Below are 24218 nucleotides of genomic sequence, written 5' to 3'. Positions count from 1 at the left end.
GAATATTCGTCCGAATTTTATGTCATTTAATGTTTCGTCTAGGCAAAAAATCATTGGAAAAAGTGAGTATGTAATGTGGAATAAAAATGTTGATGAGCCTACTGCACATGGTATTCCCAGCCGGTCTCCCATGCAAGTACTAACCACGCCCGATGCAGCTTAACTTCAGTGATCGGACGAGAATTGGTGAATTATGCAATGGGTTGGCAGTAGGCTGAATATTCGTCGGAATTGGATGTCGTTTATGCTTCGGCTATGCAAAAAATCCCGCGAAAAAGTTAGTATGTACGGTGGAATAAAAATGTTGATGATCCTACTGCATGTGGTATTCTCAGCCGGTCTCCCATGCAAGTACTAATCACGCCCGATGCAGCTTAACTTCAGTGATCGGAGGAGAACTGGTGTATTCTGCAATAGTTTGTCAGTAGGCTGAATATTCGTCAGAATTTGATGTCATTTAATGCTAAGGCTAGGCAAAAAATCACGGGGAAAAAAAGATAGTATGTACGGTGGAATAAAAATGTTGATGAGCCTAATGCACGTGGTATTCCCAGCCGGTGTCCCATGCAATTACTAACCACACCCGATGCAGCTTAACTTCAGTGATCGGACGAGAACTGGTGTTTTCTGCAATAAAAATGTTCATCAGCATACTGCACGTGGTATTCCCAGCCGGTCTCCCATGCAAGTACTAACCAAGCCTGATGCAGCTTAACTTCAGTAATCGGACGAGAACTTGTGTATTCTGCAATGGTTTGGCAGTAGGCTGAATATTCGTCGGAATGGGATGTCATTTAATGCTACGGCTAGGCAAAACATCATAGGAAAAAGTGAATATGTAATGTGGAATAAAAATGTTGATGAGCCTAATGCACGTGACATTCCCAGCCGGTCTCCCATTCAAGTACTAACCACGTCCGATGCAGCTTAACTTCAGTGATCGGACGAGAACTGGTGTGTTCTGCAATGGTTTGACAGTAGGCTGAATATTCGTCAGAATTGCATGTCGTTTTACGCCTCGGCTAGGCAAAAAATCTGGGGGAAATTTGGCATTTACGGAGGAATAAAAATGTTGGTAAGCCTACTACTCGTGGTATTCTAAGCCGGTCTCCCGTGCAAGAACTAACCACGCCCGATGCAGCCAAACTTCAGTGCTCGGACGAGAACTGGTGTATTCTGCAATGGTTTGGCAGTAGGATGGATATTCGTCAGAATTGGATGTAATTTAATACTTCGGCTAGGCAAAAAATCCCGGGAAAAAGTTAGTATGAACGGTGGAATAAAAATGTTGATGAGCCTAATGGACGTGGTATTCCCAGCCGTTCTCCCATGCAAGTACTAACCACGCCCAAAGCAGCTTAACTTCAGTGATAGGTCGAGAACTGGTGTACTCTGCAATGGTTTGGCAGTAGGCTGAATATTCGTCAGAATTGGATGTAATTTAATACTTCGGCTAGGCAACAAATCCCGGGAAAATGTTAGTATATACGGTGGAATAAAAATGTTGATAGGCCTACTGCAGGTGGTATTCCCAGCCGGTCTCCCAAGCAAATACTAACCACACCCAATGCAGCTTAACTTCAGTGATCCGACGAAAACTGGTGTATACTGCAATGGTTTGGCAGTAGGCTGAATATTCGTCGGAATTGGATGTAATTTAATGCTACGGCTAGGCAAAACAAAATTTTGGGTAAAAGTTAGTATGTAATGTGGAATAAAAATGTTGATGAGCCTACTGCACGTGGTATTCCCAGCGGGTCTCCTATGCAAGTACTAACCACGCCCGATGCAGCTTAACTTCAGTGATCGGACGAGAACTGGTGTATTCTGCATTGGTTTGGCAGCAGGCTGGATATTCGTCGGAATTGGATGTAATTTAATACTTCGGCTAGGCAAAAAATCCCGGGATCAAGTTAGTATGTATGATGGAATAAAAATGTTGATGAGCCTAATGCACGTGGTATTCCCAGCCGGTCTCCCATGCAAGTATTAACCACGCCCAATGCAGCTTAACTTCAGTGATCGGACGAGAACTGGTGTATTCTGCAATGGTTTGGCAGTAGGCTGAATATTCGTCCGAATTGTATGTCATTTAATGCTTCGTCTAGGCAAAAAATCATGGGAAAAAGTTATTATGTAATGTGGAATAAAAATATTGATGAGCCTACTGCACGTGGTATTCCCAGCCGGTCTCCCGTGCAAGAACTAACCACGCCCGATGCGGCTTAACTTCAGTGATCGGACGAGAACTGCTGTACTCTGCAATGGTTTGGCAGTAGGCTGAATATTCGTCGGAATTGGATGTAATTTAATGCTTCGGCTAGGCAACAAATCCCTGGAAAAAGTTAGTATGTACGATGGAATAAAAATTTTGATAAGCCTACTGCAGGTGATATTCCCATCCGGTCTCCCATGCAAGTACTAACCACGTCCAATGCAGCTTAACTTCAGTGATCCGGCGAGAACTTGTGTATTCTGCAATGATTTGGCAGTAGGCTGAAGATTCGTCGGAATTGAATGTCATTTAATGCTACGGCTTGGCAAAAAAAAATTTGGGTAAAAGTTAGTATGTAATATGGAATAAAAATGTTGATGAGCCTACTGCACATGGTATTCCCAGCGGGTCTCCTATGCAAGTACTAACCACGCCCGATGCAGCTTAACTTCAGTGATCGGACGAGAACTGGTGTATTCTGCAACGGTTTGGCAGTAGGCTGGATATTCGTCGGAATTGGATGTAATTTAATACTTCGGCTAGGCAAAAAATCCCGGGAAAAAGTTAGTATGTACGGTGGAATAAAAATGTTGATGAGCCTAATGCACGTGGTATTCCCAGCCAGTCTCCCATGCAAGTACTAACCACGCCCGATGCAGCTTAACTTCAGTGATCGGACGAAAACTGGTGCATTCTGCATTGGTTTGGCAGTAAGCTAAATATTCGTCGGAATTGGATGTCATTTAATGCTACGGCTAGGCAAAAAATCATAGGAAAAAGTTAGTATGTAATGTGGAATAAAAATGTTGATGAGCCTAATGCACGTGGTATTCCCATCCGGTCTCCCATGCTGGTACTAACCACGCCCGATGCAGCTTAACTTCAGTGATCCGACGAGAACTGGTGTATTCTGCAATGGTTTTGCAGTAGGCTGAATATTCGTCGGAATTGGATGTCATTTAATGCTACGGCTAGGCAAAAAATCCCGGGAAAAAGTTAGTATGTACGGTGGAATAAAAATGTTGATGAGCCTAATGCACGTGGTATTCCCAGCCGGTCTCCCATGCAAGTACTAACCACGCCCGATGCAGCTTAACTTCAGTGATCGGACGAGAACTGGTGTATTCTGCATTGGTTTGGCAGTTGGCTGAATATTCGTCCGAATTGGATGTCATTTAATGCTACGGCTAGGCAAACAATTCCGGGAAAAAGTTGGTATGTACGGTGGAATAAAAATGTTGAGAAGCCTACTGCACGTGGTATTCCCAGCCGGTCTCCCATGCAAGTGCTAACCACGCCAAATGCAGCTTAACTTCAGTGATCGGACGAGAACTGGTGTATTCTGCAGTGGTTTGGCAGTAGGCTGGATATTCGTCTGAATTGGATGTAATTTAATACTTCGGCTAGGCAAAAAATCCCGGGAAAATGTTAGTATGTACGGTGGAATAAAAATGTTGATGAGCCTAATGCACGTGGTATTCCCAGCCGGTCTCCCATGCAAGAACTAACCACGCCCGATGCGGCTTAACTTCAGTGATCGGACAAGAACTGGTGTACTCTGCAATAGTTTGGCAGTAGGGTGAATATTCGTCGGAATTGGATGTAATTTAATACTTCGGCTAGGCAACAAATCCCGGGAAAATGTTAGTATGTACGGTGGAATAAAAATGTTGTTGAGCCTACTGCATGTGGTATTCTCAGCCGGTCTCCCATGCAAGTACTAACCACGTCCGGTGGGCTTTACTTCAGTGATCAGACTAGAACTGGTGTATTCTGCAATGGTTTGTCAGTAGGCTGAAACTTCGTCGGAATTGGACGACATTTAATGCTTCGGCTAGGCAAAAAATCCCTGGAAAAAGTTAGAATGTAATGTGGAATAAAAATGTTGATGATCCTACTGCATGTGGTATTCTCAGCCGGTCTCCCATGCAAGTTCTAACCACGTCCAGTGGGCTCAACTTCAGTGATCGGACGAGAACTGGTGTATTCTGCAATGGTTTGTCAGTAGGCTGAACATTCGTCGGAATTGGATGACATTTAATGCTTCAGCTAGGCAAAACATTCCTGGAAAAAGTTAGTATGAACTACGGAATAATTTTTTTATGAGCCTACTACACGTGGTATTCCCAACCGGTCTCCCATGCAAGTACTAACCATGTCCGATGCAGGTTAACTTCAGTGATCGGACGAGAACTGGTGTATACTGCATTGGTTTGGCAGTAGGCTGAATATTCGTCGCATTTGAATGTCATTTAATGCTTCGGCTAGGCAAAAAATCATGGAAAAAAAATAGTATGTACAGTGAAATAGAAATGTTGATGAGCCTACTGCACGTGGTATTCTCAGCTGGTCTCCCATGCAAGTACTATCCACGTCCGGTGAGCTTAACTTCAGTGATCGGACGAGAACTGGAGTATTCTGCATTGGTTTGTCAGTAGCCTGAAAATTCGTCGGAATTGGATGACATTTAATGCTTCGGCTAGGCAAAAAAAAAATTGGAAAAAGTTAGTATGTACAGTGAAATAAAAATGTTGATGAGCCTACTGCACGTGGTATCCTCTGCCGGTTTCCCATACAAGTACTAACCACGTCCGGTGAGCTGAACTTCAGTGATCGGACGAGAACTGGTGTATTCTGCAATGGTATGGCAGTAGGCTGAATACTCGTCGGAAGTGGATGTCATGTAATGCTACGGCTAGGCAAAAAATCATGGGAAAAAGATAGTACGTAATGTGGAATAAAAATGTTGATGTGCCTACTGCACGTGGTGTTCCCAGCCGGTCTCCAATGCAAGTACTAACCACGCCCAATGCAGATTAACTTCAGTGAACCGATGAGAACTGGTGTATTCTGCAATGGTTTGGCAGTAGGCTGAATATTCGTTCGAATTGTATGTCATTTAATGTTTCGTCTAGGCAAAAAATCATGGGAAACTCAAAAGTTGTGGCAAAATCGTGGCAAAGTACTGAAAAGTGTGGCAAAATACTGCAAAGTTGTGGCAAAGTGCTGAAAAGTAGTGGCAAAGTACTGAAAAGTAAGGGCAAAGTGCTGAAAAGTGTGGCAAAGTACTGAAAAGTTGTGGCAATGTCGTGGCAAAGTATTGAAAAGCGAGGCAAAGTACAGAAAAGTTGTGGCGAAGTGTTTAAAAGTAGTGGCAATGTACTGAAAAGTGTGGCAAAGTACTTAACAGTTGGGGCAAAGTCGTGGCAAAGTGTTGAAAAGTGTGGCAAAGTACTGAAAAGTGTAGCAAAGTACTGAAAAGTTGTGGCAAAGTGCTGAAATGCCTTGACAAAGTACTGAAAAGTGTGGCAAAGTACTGAAACGTTGTGGCAAAGTGCTGAAAAGTAGTGGCAAAGTACTGAAAAGTAGTGGCAAAGTGCTGAAAAGTGTGGCAAAGTACTGAAAAGCAATGGCAAAGTACTGAAAAGTGTGGCAAAGTCGTGGCAAAGTACTTAACAGTGTGGCAAAGTACTGAAAAGTTGTGGCAAAGTGCTGAAAAGTAGTGGCAAAGTACTGAAAATTAGTGGCAAAGTGCTGAAAAGTAGTGGCAAAGTACTGAAAAGTGTGGCAAAGGCCTGAAAAGTATGGCCAAGTACTGAAAAGTTGTGGCAAAGTGCTGAAAAGTAGTGGCAAAGTACTGAAAGCAGTGACAAAGTGTTGAAAAGTGTGGCAAAGTGATGAAAAGTAGTGGCAAAGTACTGAAAAGTTGCGGCTAAGTGCTGAAAAGTAGTGGCAAAGTACTGAAAAGTGTGGCAAAGTACTCAAAAGTTGTGGCAAAATCGTGGCAAAGTACTGAAAAGTAGTGGCAAAGTCCTGAAATTAGTGGCAAAGTGCTGAAAAGTGTGGCAAAGTACTGAAAAGCAGTGGCAAAGTACTGAAAAGTAGAGGCAAAGTACTGAAAAGTGTGGCAAAGTACTGAAAAGTTGTGGCAAAGTACTGAAAAGTAGTGGCAAAGTACTGAAAACGTAGAGGCAAAGTACTGAAAAGTGTGGCAAAGTACTGAAAAGTTGTGGCAAAGTGCTGAAACGTAGTGGCAAAGTACTGAAAAGCAGTGACAAAGTGTTGAAAAGTGTGGCAAAGTGATGAAAAGTAGTGGCAAAATACTGAAAAGTTGCGGCTTAGTGCTGAAAAATAGTGGCAAAGTACTGGAAAGTGTGGCAAAGTACTCAAAAGTTGTGGCAAAATTGTGGCAAAGTACTGAAAAGTGTGGCAAAGTACTGCAAAGTTGTGGCAAATTGCTGAAAAGTAGTGGCAAAGTACTGAAAAGTAATGGCAAAGTGCTGAAAATTGTGGCAAAGTACTGAAAAGTTGTGGCAAAGTTGTGGCAAAGTGCTGAAAAGTAGTGGCAAAGTACTGAAAAGTGTGGCAAAGTACTTAAAAGTTGTGGCAAAGTCGTGGCAAAGTGCTGAAAAGTAGTGACAAAGTACTGAAAAGTTGTGGCAAAGTGCTGAAAATTTGTGGCAAAGTACTGAAAAGCAGTGGCAAAGTACTGAAAAGTAGAGGCAAAGTACTGAAAAGTGTGGCAAAGTACTGAAAAGTTGTTGCAAAGTGCTGAAAAGTAGTGGCAAAGGACTGAAAAGTAGTGGCAAAGTGCTGAAAAGTGTGGCAAAGTACTGAAAAGTTGTGGCAAAGTGCTGAAAAGTAGTGGCAAAGTACTGAAAAGTGTGGCAAAGTCCTGAAAAGTGTGGCCAAGTACTGAAAAGTTGTGGCAAAGTGCTGAAAAGTAGTGGCAAAGTACTGAAAAGCAGTGACAAAGTGTTGAAAAGTGTGGCAAAGTGGTGAAAAGTAGTGGCAAAGTACTGAAAAGTTGGGGCAAAGTGCTGAAAAGTAGTGGCAAGGTACTGAAAAGTGTGGCAAAGTGATGAAAAGTAGTGGCAAATTACTGAAAAGTTGGGGCAAAGTGCTGAAAAGTAGTGGCAAAGTACTGAAAAGTGTGGCAAAGTCATGAAAAGTGTGGCCAAGTACTGAACAGTTGTGGCAAAGTGCTGAAAAGTAGTGGCAAAGTACTGAAAAGCAGTGGCAAAGTAATGAAAAGTGTGGCAAAGTACTGAAACGTTGTGGCAAAGTCGTGGCAAAGTATTTAACAGTGTGACAAAGTACTGAAAAGTTGTGGCAAAGTGCTGAAAAGTAGTGGCAAAGTACTGAAAATTAGTGGCAAAGTGCTGAAAAGTAGTGGCAAAGTTCTGAAAAGTGTGGCAAAGGCCTGAAAAGTGTGGCCAAGTACTGAAAAGTTGTGGCAAAGTGCTGAAAAGTAGTGGCAAAGTACTGAAAAGCAGTGACAAAGTGTTGAAAAGTGTGGCAAAGTGATGAAAAGTAGTGGCAAAGTACTGAAAAGTTGCGGCTAAGTGCTGAAAAGTAGTGGCAAAGTACTGAAAAGTGTGGCAAAGTACTCAAAAGTTGTGGCAAAATCGTGGCAAAGTACTGAAAAGTGTGGCAAAGTACTGCAAAGTTGTGGCAAAGTGCTGAAAAGTAGTGGCAAAGTACTGAAAAGTAATGGCAAATTGCTGAAAAGTGTGGCAAAGTACTGAAAAGTTGTGGCAAAGTGTTGAAAAGTAGTGGCAATGTACTGAAAAGTGTGGCAAAGTACTTAAAAGTTGGGGCAAAGTCGTGGCAAAGTGCTGAAAAGTGTGGCAAAGTACTGAAAAGTGTAGCAAAGTACAGAAAAGTTGTGGCAAAGTGCTGAAAAGCCCTGACAAAGTACTGAAAAGTCTGGCAAAGTACTGAAACGTTGTGGCAAAGTGCTGAAAAGTAGTGGATAAGTACTGAAAAGTAGTGGCAAAGTGCTGAAAAGTGTGGCAAAGTACTGAAAAGCAATGGCAAAGTACTGAAAAGTGTGGCAAAGTCGTGGCAAAGTACTTAACAGTGTGGCAAAGTACTGAAAAGTTGTGGCAAAGTGCTGAAAAGTAGTGGCAAAGTACTGAAAATTACTGCAAAGTACTGAAAAGCAGTGGCAAAGTACTGAAAAGTAATGGCAAAGTGCTGAAAAGTGTGGCAAAGTACTTAAAAGTTGGGGCAAAGTCGTGGCAAAGTGCTGAAAAGTGTGGCAAAGTACTGAAAAGTGTAGCAAAGTACAGAAAAGTTGTGGCAAAGTGCTGAAAAGCCTTGACAAAGTACTGAAAAGTGTGGCAAAGTACTGAAACGTTGTGGCAAAGTGCTGAAAAGTAGTGGCAAAGTACTGAAAAGTAGTGGCAAAGTGCTGAAATGTAGTGGCAAAGTACTGAAAAGTGTGGCAAAGGCCTGAAAAGTGTGGCCAAGTACTGAAAAGTAGTGGCAAAGTACTGAAAAGCAGTGACAAAGTGTTGAAAAGTGTGGCAAAGTGATGAAAAGTAGTGGCAAAGTAATGAAAAGTTGCGGCTAAGTGCTGAAAAGTAGTGGCAAAGTACTGAAAAGTGTGGCAAAGTACTCAAAAGTTGTGGCAAAATCGTGGCAAAGTACTGAAAAGTGTGGCAAAGTACTGCAAAGTTGTGGCAAAGTGTTGAAAATTAGTGGCAAAGTACTGAAACGTAATGGCAGAGTGCTGAAAAGTGTGGCGAAGTACTGAAAAGTTGTGGCAAAGTCGTGGCAAAGTATTGAAAAGCGAGGCAAAGTACAGCAAAGTTGTGGCAAAGTGTAGAAAAGTAGTGACAATGTACTGAAAAGTGTGGCAAAGTACTTTAAAGTTGGGACAAAGTCGTGGCAAAGTGCTGAAAAGTAGTGGCAAAGTACTGAAAAGTTGTGGCAAAGTGCTGAAAATTACTGCAAAGTACTGAAAATCAGTGGCAAAGTACTGAAAAGTAGAGGCAAAGTACTGAAAAGTGTGGCAAAGTACTGAAAAGTTGTGGCAAAGTACTGAAAAGTAGTGGCAAAGTACTGAAAAAGTAGAGGCAAAGTACTGAAAAGTGTGGCAAAGTACTGAAAAGTTGTGGCAAATTGCTGAAACGTAGTGGCAAAGTACTGAAAAGCAGTGACAAAGTGTTGAAAAGTGTGGCAAAGTGATGAAAAGTAGTGGCAAAGTACTGAAAAGTTGCGGCTAAGTGCTGAAAAGTAGTGGCAAAGTACTGAAAAGTGTGGCAAAGTACTCAAAAGTTGTGGCAAAATCGTGGCAAAGTACTGAAAAGTAGTGGCAAAGTCCTGAAATTAGTGGCAAAGTGCTGAAAAGTGTGGCAAAGTACTGAAAAGCAGTGGCAAAGTACTGAAAAGTAGAGGCAAAGTACTGAAAAGTGTGGCAAAGTACTGAAAAGTTGTGGCAAAGTACTGAAAAGTAGTGGCAAAGTACTGAAAACGTAGAGGCAAAGTACTGAAAAGTGTGGCAAAGTACTGAAAAGTTGTGGCAAAGTGCTGAAACGTAGTGGCAAAGTACTGAAAAGCAGTGACAAAGTGTTGAAAAGTGTGGCAAAGTGATGAAAAGTAGTGGCAAAATACTGAAAAGTTGCGGCTTAGTGCTGAAAAATAGTGGCAAAGTACTGGAAAGTGTGGCAAAGTACTCAAAAGTTGTGGCAAAATTGTGGCAAAGTACTGAAAAGTGTGGCAAAGTACTGCAAAGTTGTGGCAAATTGCTGAAAAGTAGTGGCAAAGTACTGAAAAGTAATGGCAAAGTGCTGAAAATTGTGGCAAAGTACTGAAAAGTTGTGGCAAAGTTGTGGCAAAGTGCTGAAAAGTAGTGGCAAAGTACTGAAAAGTGTGGCAAAGTACTTAAAAGTTGTGGCAAAGTCGTGGCAAAGTGCTGAAAAGTAGTGACAAAGTACTGAAAAGTTGTGGCAAAGTGCTGAAAATTTGTGGCAAAGTACTGAAAAGCAGTGGCAAAGTACTGAAAAGTAGAGGCAAAGTACTGAAAAGTGTGGCAAAGTACTGAAAAGTTGTTGCAAAGTGCTGAAAAGTAGTGGCAAAGGACTGAAAAGTAGTGGCAAAGTGCTGAAAAGTGTGGCAAAGTACTGAAAAGTTGTGGCAAAGTGCTGAAAAGTAGTGGCAAAGTACTGAAAAGTGTGGCAAAGTCCTGAAAAGTGTGGCCAAGTACTGAAAAGTTGTGGCAAAGTGCTGAAAAGTAGTGGCAAAGTACTGAAAAGCAGTGACAAAGTGTTGAAAAGTGTGGCAAAGTGGTGAAAAGTAGTGGCAAAGTACTGAAAAGTTGGGGCAAAGTGCTGAAAAGTAGTGGCAAGGTACTGAAAAGTGTGGCAAAGTGATGAAAAGTAGTGGCAAATTACTGAAAAGTTGGGGCAAAGTGCTGAAAAGTAGTGGCAAAGTACTGAAAAGTGTGGCAAAGTCATGAAAAGTGTGGCCAAGTACTGAACAGTTGTGGCAAAGTGCTGAAAAGTAGTGGCAAAGTACTGAAAAGCAGTGGCAAAGTAATGAAAAGTGTGGCAAAGTACTGAAACGTTGTGGCAAAGTCGTGGCAAAGTATTTAACAGTGTGACAAAGTACTGAAAAGTTGTGGCAAAGTGCTGAAAAGTAGTGGCAAAGTACTGAAAATTAGTGGCAAAGTGCTGAAAAGTAGTGGCAAAGTTCTGAAAAGTGTGGCAAAGGCCTGAAAAGTGTGGCCAAGTACTGAAAAGTTGTGGCAAAGTGCTGAAAAGTAGTGGCAAAGTACTGAAAAGCAGTGACAAAGTGTTGAAAAGTGTGGCAAAGTGATGAAAAGTAGTGGCAAAGTACTGAAAAGTTGCGGCTAAGTGCTGAAAAGTAGTGGCAAAGTACTGAAAAGTGTGGCAAAGTACTCAAAAGTTGTGGCAAAATCGTGGCAAAGTACTGAAAAGTGTGGCAAAGTACTGCAAAGTTGTGGCAAAGTGCTGAAAAGTAGTGGCAAAGTACTGAAAAGTAATGGCAAATTGCTGAAAAGTGTGGCAAAGTACTGAAAAGTTGTGGCAAAGTGTTGAAAAGTAGTGGCAATGTACTGAAAAGTGTGGCAAAGTACTTAAAAGTTGGGGCAAAGTCGTGGCAAAGTGCTGAAAAGTGTGGCAAAGTACTGAAAAGTGTAGCAAAGTACAGAAAAGTTGTGGCAAAGTGCTGAAAAGCCCTGACAAAGTACTGAAAAGTCTGGCAAAGTACTGAAACGTTGTGGCAAAGTGCTGAAAAGTAGTGGATAAGTACTGAAAAGTAGTGGCAAAGTGCTGAAAAGTGTGGCAAAGTACTGAAAAGCAATGGCAAAGTACTGAAAAGTGTGGCAAAGTCGTGGCAAAGTACTTAACAGTGTGGCAAAGTACTGAAAAGTTGTGGCAAAGTGCTGAAAAGTAGTGGCAAAGTACTGAAAATTACTGCAAAGTACTGAAAAGCAGTGGCAAAGTACTGAAAAGTAATGGCAAAGTGCTGAAAAGTGTGGCAAAGTACTTAAAAGTTGGGGCAAAGTCGTGGCAAAGTGCTGAAAAGTGTGGCAAAGTACTGAAAAGTGTAGCAAAGTACAGAAAAGTTGTGGCAAAGTGCTGAAAAGCCTTGACAAAGTACTGAAAAGTGTGGCAAAGTACTGAAACGTTGTGGCAAAGTGCTGAAAAGTAGTGGCAAAGTACTGAAAAGTAGTGGCAAAGTGCTGAAATGTAGTGGCAAAGTACTGAAAAGTGTGGCAAAGGCCTGAAAAGTGTGGCCAAGTACTGAAAAGTAGTGGCAAAGTACTGAAAAGCAGTGACAAAGTGTTGAAAAGTGTGGCAAAGTGATGAAAAGTAGTGGCAAAGTAATGAAAAGTTGCGGCTAAGTGCTGAAAAGTAGTGGCAAAGTACTGAAAAGTGTGGCAAAGTACTCAAAAGTTGTGGCAAAATCGTGGCAAAGTACTGAAAAGTGTGGCAAAGTACTGCAAAGTTGTGGCAAAGTGTTGAAAATTAGTGGCAAAGTACTGAAACGTAATGGCAGAGTGCTGAAAAGTGTGGCGAAGTACTGAAAAGTTGTGGCAAAGTCGTGGCAAAGTATTGAAAAGCGAGGCAAAGTACAGCAAAGTTGTGGCAAAGTGTAGAAAAGTAGTGACAATGTACTGAAAAGTGTGGCAAAGTACTTTAAAGTTGGGACAAAGTCGTGGCAAAGTGCTGAAAAGTAGTGGCAAAGTACTGAAAAGTTGTGGCAAAGTGCTGAAAATTACTGCAAAGTACTGAAAATCAGTGGCAAAGTACTGAAAAGTAGAGGCAAAGTACTGAAAAGTGTGGCAAAGTACTGAAAAGTTGTGGCAAAGTACTGAAAAGTAGTGGCAAAGTACTGAAAAAGTAGAGGCAAAGTACTGAAAAGTGTGGCAAAGTACTGAAAAGTTGTGGCAAATTGCTGAAACGTAGTGGCAAAGTACTGAAAAGCAGTGACAAAGTGTTGAAAAGTGTGGCAAAGTGATGAAAAGTAGTGGCAAAATACTGAAAAGTTGCGGTTAAATGCTGAAAAGTAGTGGCAAAGTACTGAAAAGTGTTGCAAAGTACTCAAAAGTTGTGGCAAAATCGTGGCAAAGTACTGAAAAGTGTGGCAAAGTACTGCAAAGTTGTGGCAAATTGCTGAAAAGTAGTGGCAAAGTACTGAAAAGTAATGGCAAAGTGCTGAAAATTGTGGCAAAGTACTGAAAAGTTGTGGCAAAGTTGTGGCAAAGTGCTGAAAAGTAGTAGCAATGTACTGAAAAGTGTGGCAAAGTACTTAAAAGTTGTGGCAAAGTCGGGGCAAAGTGCTGAAAAGTAGTGGCAAAGTACTGAAAAGTAGTGGCAAAGTGCTGAAAAGTGTGACAAAGTACAGAAAAGTTGTGGCAAAGTGCTGAAAATTTGTGGCAAAGTACTGAAAAGCAGTGGCAAAGTACTGAAAAGTAGAGGCAAAGTACTGAAAAGTGTGGCAAAGTACTGAAAAGTTGTGGCAAAGTGCTGAAAAGTAGTGTCAAAGGACTGAAAAGTAGTGGCAAAGTGCTGAAAAGTGTGGCAAAGTACTGACAAGTTGTGGCAAAGTGCTGAAAAGTAGTGGCAAAGTACTGAAAAGTGTGGCAAAGTCCTGAAAAGTGTGGCCAAGTACTGAAAAGTTGTGGCAAAGTGATGAAAAGTAGTGGCAAAGTACTGAAAAGTTGGGGCAAAGTGCTGAAAAGTAGTGGCAAAGTACTGAAAAGTGTGGCAAAGTACTCAAAAGTTGTGGCAAAATCGTGGCAAAGTACTGAAAAGTGTGGCAAAGTACTGCAAAGTTGTAGCAAAGTGCTGAAAAGTAGTGGCAAAGTACTGAAAAGTAATGGCAAAGTGCTGAAAAGTGTGGCAAAGTACTGAAAAGTTGTGGCAAAGTCGTGGCAAAGTATTGAAAAGCGAGGCAAAGTACAGAAAAGTTGTGGCGAAGTGTTGAAAAGTAGTGGCAATGTACTGAAAAGTGTGGCAAAGTACTTAATAGTTGGGGCAAAGTCGTGGCAAAGTGCTGAAAAGTGTGGCAAAGTACTGAAAAGTGTAGCAAAGTACAGAAAAGTTGTGGCAAAGTGCTGAAAAGCCTTGACAAAGTACTGAAAAGTGTGGCAAAGTACTGAAACGTTGTGGCAAAGTGCTGAAAAGCAGTGGCAAAGTACTGAAAAGTAGTGGCAAAGTGCTGAAAAGTGTGGCAAAGTACTGAAAAGCAATGGCAAGGTACTGAAAAGTGTGGCAAAGTCGTGGCAAAGTACTTAACAGTGTGGCAAAGTACTGAAAAGTTGTGGCAAAGTGCTGAAAAGTAGTGACAAAGTACTGAAAATTAGTGGCAAAGTGCTGAAAAGTAGTGGCAAAGTACTGAAAAGTGTGGCAAAGGCCTGAAAAGTGTGGCCATGTACTGAAAAGTTGTGGCAAAGTGCTGAAAAGTAGCGGCAAAGTACTGAAAAGCAGTGACAAAGTGTTGAAAAGTGTGGCAAAGTGATGAAAAGTAGTGGCAAAGTAATGAAAAGTTGCGGCTAAGTGCTGAAAAGTAGTGGCAAAGTACTGAAAAGTGTGGCAAAGTACTCAAAAGTTGTGGCAAAATCGTGGCAAAGTACTGAAAAGTGTGGCAAAGTACTGCAAAGTTGTGGCAAAGTGTTGAAAAATAGTGGCAAATCACTGAAAAGTAATGGCAGAGTGCTGAAAAGTGTGGCGAAGTACTGAAAAGTTGTGGCAAAGTCATGGCAAAGTATTGAAAAGCGAGGCAAAGTACAGAAAAGTTGTGGCAAAGTGTTGAAAAGTAGTGACAATGTGCTGAAAAGTGTGGCAAAGTACTTAAAAGTTGGGGCAAAGTCGTGGCAAAGTACTGAAAAGTAGTGGCAAAGTACTGAAAAGTAGTGGCAAAGTGCTGAAAAGTGTGGCAAAGTACTGAAAAGTTGTGGCAAAGTGCTGAAAATTAGTGCAAAGTACTGAAAAGCAGTGGCAAAGTACTGAAAAGTAGAGGCAAAGTACTGAAAAGTGTGGCAAAGTGATGAAAAGTAGTGGCAAAATACTGAAAAGTTGCGGCTAAATGCTGAAAAGTAGTGGCAAAGTACTGAAAAGTGTGGCAAAGTACTCAAAAGTTGTGGCAAAATCGTGGCAAAGTACTGAAAAGTGTGGCAAAGTACTGCAAAGTTGTGGCAAATTGCTGAAAAGTAGTGGCAAAGTACTGAAAAGTAATGGCAAAGTGCTGAAAATTGTGGCAAAGTACTGAAAAGTTGTGGCAAAGTTGTGGCAAAGTGCTGAAAAGTAGTAGCAAAGTACTGAAAAGTGTGGCAAAGTACTTAACAGTTGTGGCAAAGTCGGGGCAAAGTGCTGAAAAGTAGTGGCAAAGTAAAGAAAAGTAGTGGCAAAGTGCTGAAAAGTGTGACAAAGTACTGAAAAGTTGTGGCAAAGTGCTGAAAATTTGTGGCAAAGTACTGAAAAGCAGTGGCAAAGTAATGAAAAGTAGAGGCAAAGTACTGAAAAGTGTGGCAAAGTACTGAAAAGTTGTGGCAAAGTGCTGAAAAGTAGTGGCAAAGGACTGAAAAGTAGTGGCAAAGTGCTGAAAAGTGTGGCAAATTACTGAAAAGTTGTGGCAAAGTGCTGAAAAGTAGTGGCAAAGTACTGAAAAGTGTGGCAAAGTCCTGAAAAGTGTGGCAAAGTACTGAAAAGTTGTGGCAAAGTGCTGAAAAGTAGTGGCAAAGTACTGAAAAGTGTGGCAAAGTGATGAAAAGTAGTTGCAAAGTACTGAAAAGTTGGGGCAAAGTGCTGAAAAGTAGTGGCAAAGTACTGAAAAGTGTGGCAAAGTACTGAAAAGTGTGGCAAAGTACTCAAAAGTTGTGGCAAAGTCGTGGCAAAGTACTGAAAAGTGTGACAAAGTACTGCAAAGTTGTGGCAAAGTGATGAAAAGTAGTGGCAAAGTACTGAAAAGTAGTGGCAAAGTGCTGAAAAGTGTGGCAAAGTACTGAAAAGTTGTGGCAAAGTCGTGGCAAAGTACTGAAAAGCGTGGCAAAGTACAGAAAAGTTGTGGCAAAGTGCTGAAAGTAGTGGCAAAGTACTGAAAAGTGTGGCAAAGTACTGACAAGTTGTGGCAAAGTCGTGGCAAAGTGCTGAAAAATAGTGGCAAAGTACTGAAAAGTAGTGGCAAAGTGCTGAAAAGTGTGGCAAAGTACTGAAAAGTTTTGGCAAAGTGTTGAAAAGTAGTGGCAAAGTGCTGAAAAGTGTGGCAAAGTACTGAAAAGTAGTGGCAAAGTGTTGAAAAGTGTGGCCAAGTACTGAAAAGTTGTGGCAAAGTGCTGAAAAGTAGTGGCAAAGTACTGAAAAGCAGTGGCAATGTACTGAAAAGTGTGGCAAAGTACTGAAAAGTTGTGGCAAAGTCGTGGCAAAGTACAGAAAAGTGTGGCAAAGTACAGAAAAGTTGTGGCAAAGTGCTGAAAAGTAGTGGCAAAGTACTGAAAAGTGTGGCCAAGTACTGAAAAGTTGTGGCAAAGTGCTGAAAATTAGTGGCAAAGTACTGAAAAGTTGTGGCAAAGTGCTGAAAAGTAGTGGCAAAGTACTGAAAAGTGTGGCAAAGTACTCAAAAGTTGTGGCAAATTCGTGGCATAGTACTGAAAATTGTGGCAAAGTACTGCAAAGTTGTGGCAAATTGCTGAAAAGTAGTGGCAAAGTACTGAAAAGTAATGGCAAAGTGCTGAAAATTGTGGCAAAGTACTGAAAAGTTGTGGCAAAGTTGTGGCAAAGTGCTGAAAAGTAGTAGCAAAGTACTGAAAAGTTGTGGCAAAGTCGGGGCAAAGTGCTGAAAAGTAGTGGCAAAGTAATGAAAAGTAATGGCAAAGTGCTGAAAAGTGTGACAAAGTACTGAAAAGTTGTGGCAAAGTGCTGAAAATTTGTGGCAAAGTACTGAAAAGCAGTGGCAAAGTACTGAAAAGTGTGGCAAAGTACTGAAAAGATGTGGCAAAGTGCTGAAAAGTAGTGGCAAAGTACTGAAAAGTGTGGCAAAGTCCTGAAAAGTGTGGCCAAGTACTGAAAAGTTGTGGCAAAGTGCTGAAAAGTAGTGGCAAAGTACTGAAAAGCAGTGACAAAGTGTTGAAAAGTGTGGCAAAGTGCTGAAAAGTAGTGGCAAAGTACTGAAAAGTTGGGGCAAAGTGCTGAAAAGTAGTGGCAAAGTACTGAAAAGTGTGGTAAAGTCCTGACAAGTGTGGCCAAGTACTGTAAAGTGGTGGCAAAGTGCTGAAAAGAAGTGGCAAAGTATTGAAAAGCAGTGACAAAGTGTTGAAAAGTGTGGCAAAGTGATGAAAAGTAGTGGCAAAGTACTGAAAAGTTGGGGCAAAGTGCTGAAAAGTAGTGGCAAAGTACTGAAAAGTGTGGCAAAGTACTCAAAAGTTGTGGCAAAATCGTGGCAAAGTACTGAAAAGTGTGACAAAGTACTGCAAAGTTGTGGCAAAGTGATGAAAAGTAGTGGCAAAGTACTGAAAAGTAGTGGCAAAGTGCTGAAAAGTGTGGCAAAGTACTGAAAAGTTGTGGCAAAGTCGTGGCAAAGTACTGAAAAGCGTGGCAAAGTACAGAAAAGTTGTGGCAAAGTGCTGAAAGTAGTGGCAAAGTACTGAAAAGTGTGGCAAAGTACTGACAAGTTGTGACAAAGTCGTGGCAAAGTGCTGAAAAATAGTGGCAAAGTACTGAAAAGTAGTGGCAATGTGCTGAAAAGTGTGGCAAAGTACTGAAAAGTTTTGGCAAAGTGTTGAAAAGTAGTGGCAAAGTGCTGAAAAGTGTGGCAAAGTACTGAAAAGTAGTGGCAAAGTGTTGAAAAGTGTGGCCAAGTACTGAAAAGTTGTGGCAAAGTGCTGAAAAGTAGTGGCAAAGTACTGAAAAGCAGTGGCAATGTACTGAAAAGTGTGGCAAAGTACTGAAAAGTTGTGGCAAAGTCGTGGCAAAGTACTGAAAAGTGTGACAAAGTACTGCAAAGTTGTGGCAAAGTGATGAAAAGTAGTGGCAAAGTACTGAAAAGTAGTGGCAAAGTGCTGAAAAGTGTGGCAAAGTACTGAAAAGTTGTGGCAAAGTCGTGGCAAAGTACTGAAAAGCGTGGCAAAGTACAGAAAAGTTGTGGCAAAGTGCTGAAAGTAGTGGCAAAGTACTGAAAAGTGTGGCAAAGTACTGACAAGTTGTGGCAAAGTCGTGGCAAAGTGCTGAAAAATAGTGGCAAAGTACTGAAAAGTAGTGGCAAAGTGCTGAAAAGTGTGGCAAAGTACTGAAAAGTTTTGGCAAAGTGTTGAAAAGTAGTGGCAAAGTGCTGAAAAGTGTGGCAAAGTACTGAAAAGTAGTGGCAAAGTGTTGAAAAGTGTGGCCAAGTACTGAAAAGTTGTGGCAAAGTGCTGAAAAGTAGTGGCAAAGTACGGAAAAGCAGTGGCAATGTCCTGAAAAGTGTGGCAAAGTACTGAAAAGTTGTGGCAAAGTCGTGGCAAAGTACAGAAAAGTGTGGCAAAGTACAGAAAAGTTGTGGCAAAGTGCTGAAAAGTAGTGGCAAAGTACTGAAAAGTGTGGCCAAGTACTGAAAAGTTGTGGCAAAGTGCTGAAAATTAGTGGCAAAGTACTGAAAAGTTGTGGCAAAGTGCTGAAAAGTAGTGGCAAAGTACTGAAAAGTGTGGCAAAGTACTCAAAAGTTGTGGCAAATTCGTGGCATAGTACTGAAAATTGTGGCAAAGTACTGCAAAGTTGTGGCAAAGTGATGAAAAGTAGTGGCAAAGTACTGAAAAGTAGTGGCAAAGTGCTGAAAAGTGTGGCAAAGTACTGAAAAGTTGGGGCAAAGAGCTGAAAAGTAGTGGCAAAGTACTGAAAAGTGTGGCAAAGTACTCAAAAGTTGTGGCAAAATCGTGGCAAAGTACTGAAAAGTGTGACAAAGTACTGCAAAGTTGTGGCAAAGTGATGAAAAGTAGTGGCAAAGTACTGAAAAGTAGTGGCAAAGTGCTGAAAAGTGTGGCAAAGTACTGAAAAGTTGTGGCAAAGTCGTGGCAAAGTACTGAAAAGCGTGGCAAAGTACAGAAAAGTTGTGGCAAAGTGCTGAAAGTAGTGGCAAAGTACTGAAAAGTGTGGCAAAGTACTGACAAGTTGTGGCAAAGTCGTGGCAAAGTGCTGAAAAATAGTGGCAAAGTACTGAAAAGTAGTGGCAATGTGCTGAAAAGTGTGGCAAAGTACTGAAAAGTTTTGGCAAAGTGTTGAAAAGTAGTGGCAAAGTGCTGAAAAGTGTGGCAAAGTACTGAAAAGTAGTGGCAAAGTGTTGAAAAGTGTGGCCAAGTACTGAAAAGTTGTGGCAAAGTGCTGAAAAGTAGTGGCAAAGTACTGAAAAGCAGTGGCAATGTACTGAAAAGTGTGGCAAAGTACTGAAAAGTTGTGGCAAAGTCGTGGCAAAGTACAGAAAAGTGTGGCAAAGTACAGAAAAGTTGTGGCAAAGTGCTGAAAAGTAGTGGCAAAGTACTGAAAAGTGTGGCCAAGTACTGAAAAGTTGTGGCAAAGTGCTGAAAATTAGTGGCAAAGTACTGAAAAGTTGTGGCAAAGTGCTGAAAAGTAGTGGCAAAGTACTGAAAAGTGTGGCAAAGTACTCAAAAGTTGTGGCAAATTCGTGGCATAGTACTGAAAATTGTGGCAAAGTACTGCAAAGTTGTGGCAAAGTGATGAAAAGTAGTGGCAAAGTACTGAAAAGTAGTGGCAAAGTGCTGAAAAGTGTGGCAAAGTACTGAAAAGTTGGGGCAAAGTGCTGAAAAGTAGTGGCAAAGTACTGAAAAGTGTGGCAAAGTACTCAAAAGTTGTGGCAAAATCGTGGCAAAGTACTGAAAAGTGTGACAAAGTACTGCAAAGTTGTGGCAAAGTGATGAAAAGTAGTGGCAAAGTAATGAAAAGTAGTGGCAAAGTGCTGAAAAGTGTGGCAAAGTACTGAAAAGTTGTGGCAAAGTCGTGGCAAAGTACTGAAAAGCGTGGCAAAGTACAGAAAAGTTGTGGCAAAGTGCTGAAAGTAGTGGCAAAGTACTGAAAAGTGTGGCAAAGTACTGACAAGTTGTGGCAAAGTCGTGGCAAAGTGCTGAAAAATAGTGGCAAAGTACTGAAAAGTAGTGGCAATGTGCTGAAAAGTGTGGCAAAGTACTGAAAAGTTTTGGCAAAGTGTTGAAAAGTAGTGGCAAAGTGCTGAAAAGTGTGGCAAAGTACTGAAAAGTAGTGGCAAAGTGTTGAAAAGTGTGGCCAAGTACTGAAAAGTTGTGGCAAAGTGCTGAAAAGTAGTGGCAAAGTACTGAAAAGCAGTGGCAATGTACTGAAAAGTGTGGCAAAGTACTGAAAAGTTGTGGCAAAGTCGTGGCAAAGTACTGAAAAGTGTGACAAAGTACTGCAAAGTTGTGGCAAAGTGATGAAAAGTAGTGGCAAAGTACTGAAAAGTAGTGGCAAAGTGCTGAAAAGTGTGGCAAAGTACTGAAAAGTTGTGGCAAAGTCGTGGCAAAGTACTGAAAAGCGTGGCAAAGTACAGAAAAGTTGTGGCAAAGTGCTGAAAGTAGTGGCAAAGTACTGAAAAGTGTGGCAAAGTACTGACAAGTTGTGGCAAAGTCGTGGCAAAGTGCTGAAAAATAGTGGCAAAGTACTGAAAAGTAGTGGCAAAGTGCTGAAAAGTGTGGCAAAGTACTGAAAAGTTTTGGCAAAGTGTTGAAAAGTAGTGGCAAAGTGCTGAAAAGTGTGGCAAAGTACTGAAAAGTAGTGGCAAAGTGTAGAAAAGTGTGGCCAAGTACTGAAAAGTTGTGGCAAAGTGCTGAAAAGTAGTGGCAAAGTACTGAAAAGCAGTGGCAATGTACTGAAAAGTGTGGCAAAGTACTGAAAAGTTGTGGCAAAGTCGTGGCAAAGTACAGAAAAGTGTGGCAAAGTACAGAAAAGTTGTGGCAAAATGCTGAAAAGTAGTGGCAAAGTACTGAAAAGTGTGGCCAAGTACTGAAAAGTTGTGGCAAAGTGCTGAAAATTAGTGGCAAAGTACTGAAAAGTTGTGGCAAAGTGCTGAAAAGTAGTGGCAAAGTACTGAAAAGTGTGGCAAAGTACTCAAAAGTTGTGGCAAATTCGTGGCATAGTACTGAAAATTGTGGCAAAGTACTGCAAAGTTGTGGCAAATTGCTGAAAAGTAGTGGCAAAGTACTGAAAAGTAATGGCAAAGTGCTGAAAATTGTGGCAAAGTACTGAAAAGTTGTGGCAAAGTTGTGGCAAAGTGCTGAAAAGTAGTAGCAAAGTACTGAAAAGTTGTGGCAAAGTCGGGGCAAAGTACTGAAAAGTGTGGCAAAGTACTGAAAAGATGTGGCAAAGTGCTGAAAAGTAGTGGCAAAGTACTGAAAAGTGTGGCAAAGTCCTGAAAAGTGTGGCCAAGTACTGAAAAGTTGTGGCAAAGTGCTGAAAAGTAGTGGCAAAGTACTGAAAAGCAGTGACAAAGTGTTGAAAAGTGTGGCAAAGTGATGAAAAGTAGTGGCAAAGTACTGAAAAGTTGGGGCAAAGTGCTGAAAAGTAGTGGCAAAGTACTGAAAAGTGTGGTAAAGTCCTGACAAGTGTGGCCAAGTACTGAAAAGTGGTGGCAAAGTGCTGAAAAGAAGTGGCAAAGTACTGAAAAGCAGTGACAAAGTGTTGAAAAGTGTGGCAAAGTGATGAAAAGTAGTGGCAAAGTACTGAAAAGTTGGGGCAAAGTGCTGAAAAGTAGTGGCAAAGTACTGAAAAGTGTGGCAAAGTACTCAAAAGTTGTGGCAAAATCGTGGCAAAGTACTGAAAAGTGTGACAAAGTACTGCAAAGTTGTGGCAAAGTGATGAAAAGTAGTGGCAAAGTACTGAAAAGTAGTGGCAAAGTGCTGACAAGTGTGGCAAAGTACTGAAAAGTTGTGGCAAAGTCGTGGCAAAGTACTGAAAAGCGTGGCAAAGTACAGAAAAGTTGTGGCAAAGTGCTGAAAGTAGTGGCAAAGTACTGAAAAGTGTGGCAAAGTACTGACAAGTTGTGGCAAAGTCGTGGCAAAGTGCTGAAAAATAGTGGCAAAGTACTGAAAAGTAGTGGCAATGTGCTGAAAAGTGTGGCAAAGTACTGAAAAGTTTTGGCAAAGTGTTGAAAAGTAGTGGCAAAGTGCTGAAAAGTGTGGCAAAGTACTGAAAAGTAGTGGCAAAGTGTTGAAAAGTGTGGCCAAGTACTGAAAAGTTGTGGCAAAGTGCTGAAAAGTAGTGGCAAAGTACTGAAAAGCAGTGGCAATGTACTGAAAAGTGTGGCAAAGTACTGAAAAGTTGTGGCAAAGTCGTGGCAAAGTACAGAAAAGTTGTGGCAAAGTGCTGAAATAGTGGCAAATTACTGAAAAGTGTGGCAAAGTCCTGAAAAGTGTGGCCAATTACTGAACAGTTGTGGCAAAGTGTTGAAAAGTGTGGCAAAGTGATGTAAAGTAGTGGCAAAGTACTGACAAATTGTGGCAAAGTGTTGAAAAATAGTGGCAATGCACTGAAAAGTGTGGCAAAGTACTAAAAAGTTGTGGCAAAGTTCTGAAAAGTTGCGGCAAAGTGCTGAATAGTTGTGGCAAAATCGTGGCAAAGTACTGAAAAGTGTGGCAAAGTACTGAAAAGTTGTGGCAAAGTACTGAAAAGTTGTGGCAAAGTGCTGAAAAGTAGAGGCATTGTACTGAAAAGTGTGGCAAAGTACTGAAAAGTTGTGGCAAAGTGCTGAAAAGTAGTGGCAAAGTACTGAAAAGTAGTGGCAAAGTGCTAAAAAGTGTGGCCAAGTACTGAAAAGTTGTGGCAAAGTGCTGAAAAGTAGTGGCAAAGTACTGAAAAGTGTGGCCAAGTACTGAAAAGTTGCGGCAAAGTGCTGAAAATTAGTGGCAAAGTACTGAAAAGTTGTGGCAAAGTGCTGAAAAGTAGTGGCAAAGTACTGAAAAGTGTGGCAAAGTACTCAAAAGTTGTGGCAAATTCGTGGCAAAGTACTGAAAAGTGTGGCAAAGTACTGACAAGTTGTGGCAACGTGTGGCAAAGTACTGAAAAGTTGTGGCAAAGTGCTGAAATAGTGGCAAATTACTGAAAAGTGTGGCAAAGTCCTGAAAAGTGTGGCCAAGTACTGAAAAGTTGTGACAAAGTGTTGAAAAGTGTGGCAAAGTGATGTAAAGTAGTGGCAAAGTACTGAAAAGTTGTGGCAAAGTGTTGAAAAATAGTGGCAAAGTACTGAAAATTGTGGCAAAGTACTCAAAAGTTGTGGCAAAATCGTGGCAAAGTACTGAAAAGTGTGGCAAAGTACTGCAATGTTGTGGCAAAGTGCTGAAAAATAGTGGCAAAGTACTGAAAAGTAGTGGCAAAGTGCTGAAAAGTGTGGCAAAGTACTGAAAAGCGTGGCAAAGTACAGAAAAGTTGTGCAAAGTGCTGAAAAGTAGTGGCAAAGTACTGAAAAATTGTGGCAAAGTGCTGAAAAGTAGTGGCAAAGTACTGAAAAGTTTGGGAAAGTACATAAAAGTTGTGACAAAGTCGTGGCAAAGTGCTGAAAAGTAGTGGCAAAGTACAGAAAAGTAGTGGTAAAGTGCTGAAAAGTGTGGCAAAGTACTGAAAAGTTGAGGCAAAGTGCTGAAAATTAGTGGCAAAGTACTGAAAAGCAGTGGCAATGTACTGAAAAGTAGAGGCAAAGTACTGAAAAGTGTGGCAAAGTACTGAAAAGTTGTGGCAAAGTGCTGAGAAGTAGTGGCAAAGTACTGAAAAGTAGTGGCAAAGTGCTGAAAAGTGTGGCAAAGTACTGAAAAGTTGTGGCAAAGTGCTGAAAAGTAGTGACAAAGTACTGAAAAGTGTGGCAAAGTCCTGAAAACTGTGGGCAAGTACTGAAAAGTTGTGGCAAAATGCTGAAAAGTAGTGGCAAAGTACTGAAAAGCAGTGACAAAGTGTTGAAAAGTGTGGCAAAGTAATGAAAAGTAGTGGCAAATTACTGAAAATTTGGGGCAAAGTGCTGAAAAGTAGTGGCAAAGTACTGAAAAGTGTGGCAAAGTACTCAAAAGTTGTGGCCAAATCGTGGCAAAGTACTGAAAAGTGTGACAAAGTACTGCAAAGTTGTGGCAAAGTACTGAAAAGTAGTGGCAAAGTGCTGAAAAGTGTGGCAAAGTACTGAAAAGTTGTGGCAAAGTCGTGGCAAAGTACTGAAAAGCGTGGCAAAGTACAGAAAAATTGTGGCAAAGTGCTGAAAGTAGTGGCAAAGTACTGAAAAGTGTGGCAAAGTACTGACAAGTTGTGGCAAAGTCGTGGCAAAGTGCTGAAAAGTTGTGGCAAAGTGCTGAAATAGTGGCAAATTACTGAAAAGTGTGGCAAAGTCCTGAAAAGTGTGGCCAAGTACTGAAAAGTTGTGGCAAAGTGTTGAAAAGTGTGGCAAAGTGATGTAAAGTAGTGGCAAATACTGAAAAGTTGTGGCAAAGTGTTGAAAAATAGTGGCAAAGTACTGAAAATTGTGGCAAAGTACTCAAAAGTTGTGGCAAAATCGTGGCAAAGTACTGAAAAGTGTGGCAAAGTACTGCAATGTTGTGGCAAAGTGCTGAATAATAGTGGCAAAGTACTGAAAAGTAGTGGCAAAGTGCTGAAAAGTGTGGCAAAGTGCTGAAAAGTGTGGCAAAGTACAGAAAAGTTGTGGCAAAGTGCTGAAAAGTAGTGGCTATGCACTGAAAAGTGTGGCAAAGTACTGAAAAGTTGTGCAAAGTGCTGAAAAGTAG

The 24218-nt window shown here is 41.3% G+C and overlaps 18 pseudogenes; all 18 read right to left on the bottom strand.

The window, feature by feature from the left end:
• Positions 1 to 95: 95 nt before the first annotated feature.
• LOC146726421 (5S ribosomal RNA) lies at positions 96 to 215 on the bottom strand (annotated as a pseudogene).
• A 95-nt stretch (positions 216 to 310) lies between these two features.
• On the bottom strand, positions 311 to 430 carry LOC146726420 (5S ribosomal RNA; annotated as a pseudogene).
• Positions 431 to 647: 217 nt separating this feature from the next.
• On the bottom strand, positions 648 to 767 carry LOC146726419 (5S ribosomal RNA; annotated as a pseudogene).
• A 96-nt stretch (positions 768 to 863) lies between these two features.
• LOC146726418 (5S ribosomal RNA) lies at positions 864 to 983 on the bottom strand (annotated as a pseudogene).
• Positions 984 to 1510: 527 nt separating this feature from the next.
• LOC146726417 (5S ribosomal RNA) lies at positions 1511 to 1630 on the bottom strand (annotated as a pseudogene).
• A 99-nt stretch (positions 1631 to 1729) lies between these two features.
• Positions 1730 to 1849, bottom strand: LOC146726416 (5S ribosomal RNA; annotated as a pseudogene).
• Positions 1850 to 1945: 96 nt separating this feature from the next.
• Positions 1946 to 2065, bottom strand: LOC146726415 (5S ribosomal RNA; annotated as a pseudogene).
• Positions 2066 to 2161: 96 nt separating this feature from the next.
• Positions 2162 to 2281, bottom strand: LOC146726414 (5S ribosomal RNA; annotated as a pseudogene).
• Positions 2282 to 2377: 96 nt separating this feature from the next.
• LOC146726413 (5S ribosomal RNA) lies at positions 2378 to 2497 on the bottom strand (annotated as a pseudogene).
• A 98-nt stretch (positions 2498 to 2595) lies between these two features.
• Positions 2596 to 2715, bottom strand: LOC146726412 (5S ribosomal RNA; annotated as a pseudogene).
• Positions 2716 to 2811: 96 nt separating this feature from the next.
• LOC146726411 (5S ribosomal RNA) lies at positions 2812 to 2931 on the bottom strand (annotated as a pseudogene).
• A 96-nt stretch (positions 2932 to 3027) lies between these two features.
• Positions 3028 to 3147, bottom strand: LOC146726410 (5S ribosomal RNA; annotated as a pseudogene).
• A 96-nt stretch (positions 3148 to 3243) lies between these two features.
• Positions 3244 to 3363, bottom strand: LOC146726409 (5S ribosomal RNA; annotated as a pseudogene).
• A 96-nt stretch (positions 3364 to 3459) lies between these two features.
• On the bottom strand, positions 3460 to 3579 carry LOC146726408 (5S ribosomal RNA; annotated as a pseudogene).
• A 741-nt stretch (positions 3580 to 4320) lies between these two features.
• On the bottom strand, positions 4321 to 4440 carry LOC146726407 (5S ribosomal RNA; annotated as a pseudogene).
• Positions 4441 to 4536: 96 nt separating this feature from the next.
• Positions 4537 to 4655, bottom strand: LOC146726406 (5S ribosomal RNA; annotated as a pseudogene).
• Positions 4656 to 4752: 97 nt separating this feature from the next.
• LOC146726405 (5S ribosomal RNA) lies at positions 4753 to 4871 on the bottom strand (annotated as a pseudogene).
• A 96-nt stretch (positions 4872 to 4967) lies between these two features.
• Positions 4968 to 5087, bottom strand: LOC146726404 (5S ribosomal RNA; annotated as a pseudogene).
• Between the last annotated feature and the right edge of the window lie 19131 nt (positions 5088 to 24218).

This window comes from Saccoglossus kowalevskii, unplaced genomic scaffold (genome assembly GCF_978046115.1).
Source record: "Saccoglossus kowalevskii unplaced genomic scaffold, keSacKowa6.1 SCAFFOLD_24, whole genome shotgun sequence".
Taxonomy (NCBI): domain Eukaryota; kingdom Metazoa; phylum Hemichordata; class Enteropneusta; family Harrimaniidae; genus Saccoglossus; species Saccoglossus kowalevskii.
This window is presented reverse-complemented; position numbering and strand designations above follow the sequence as displayed.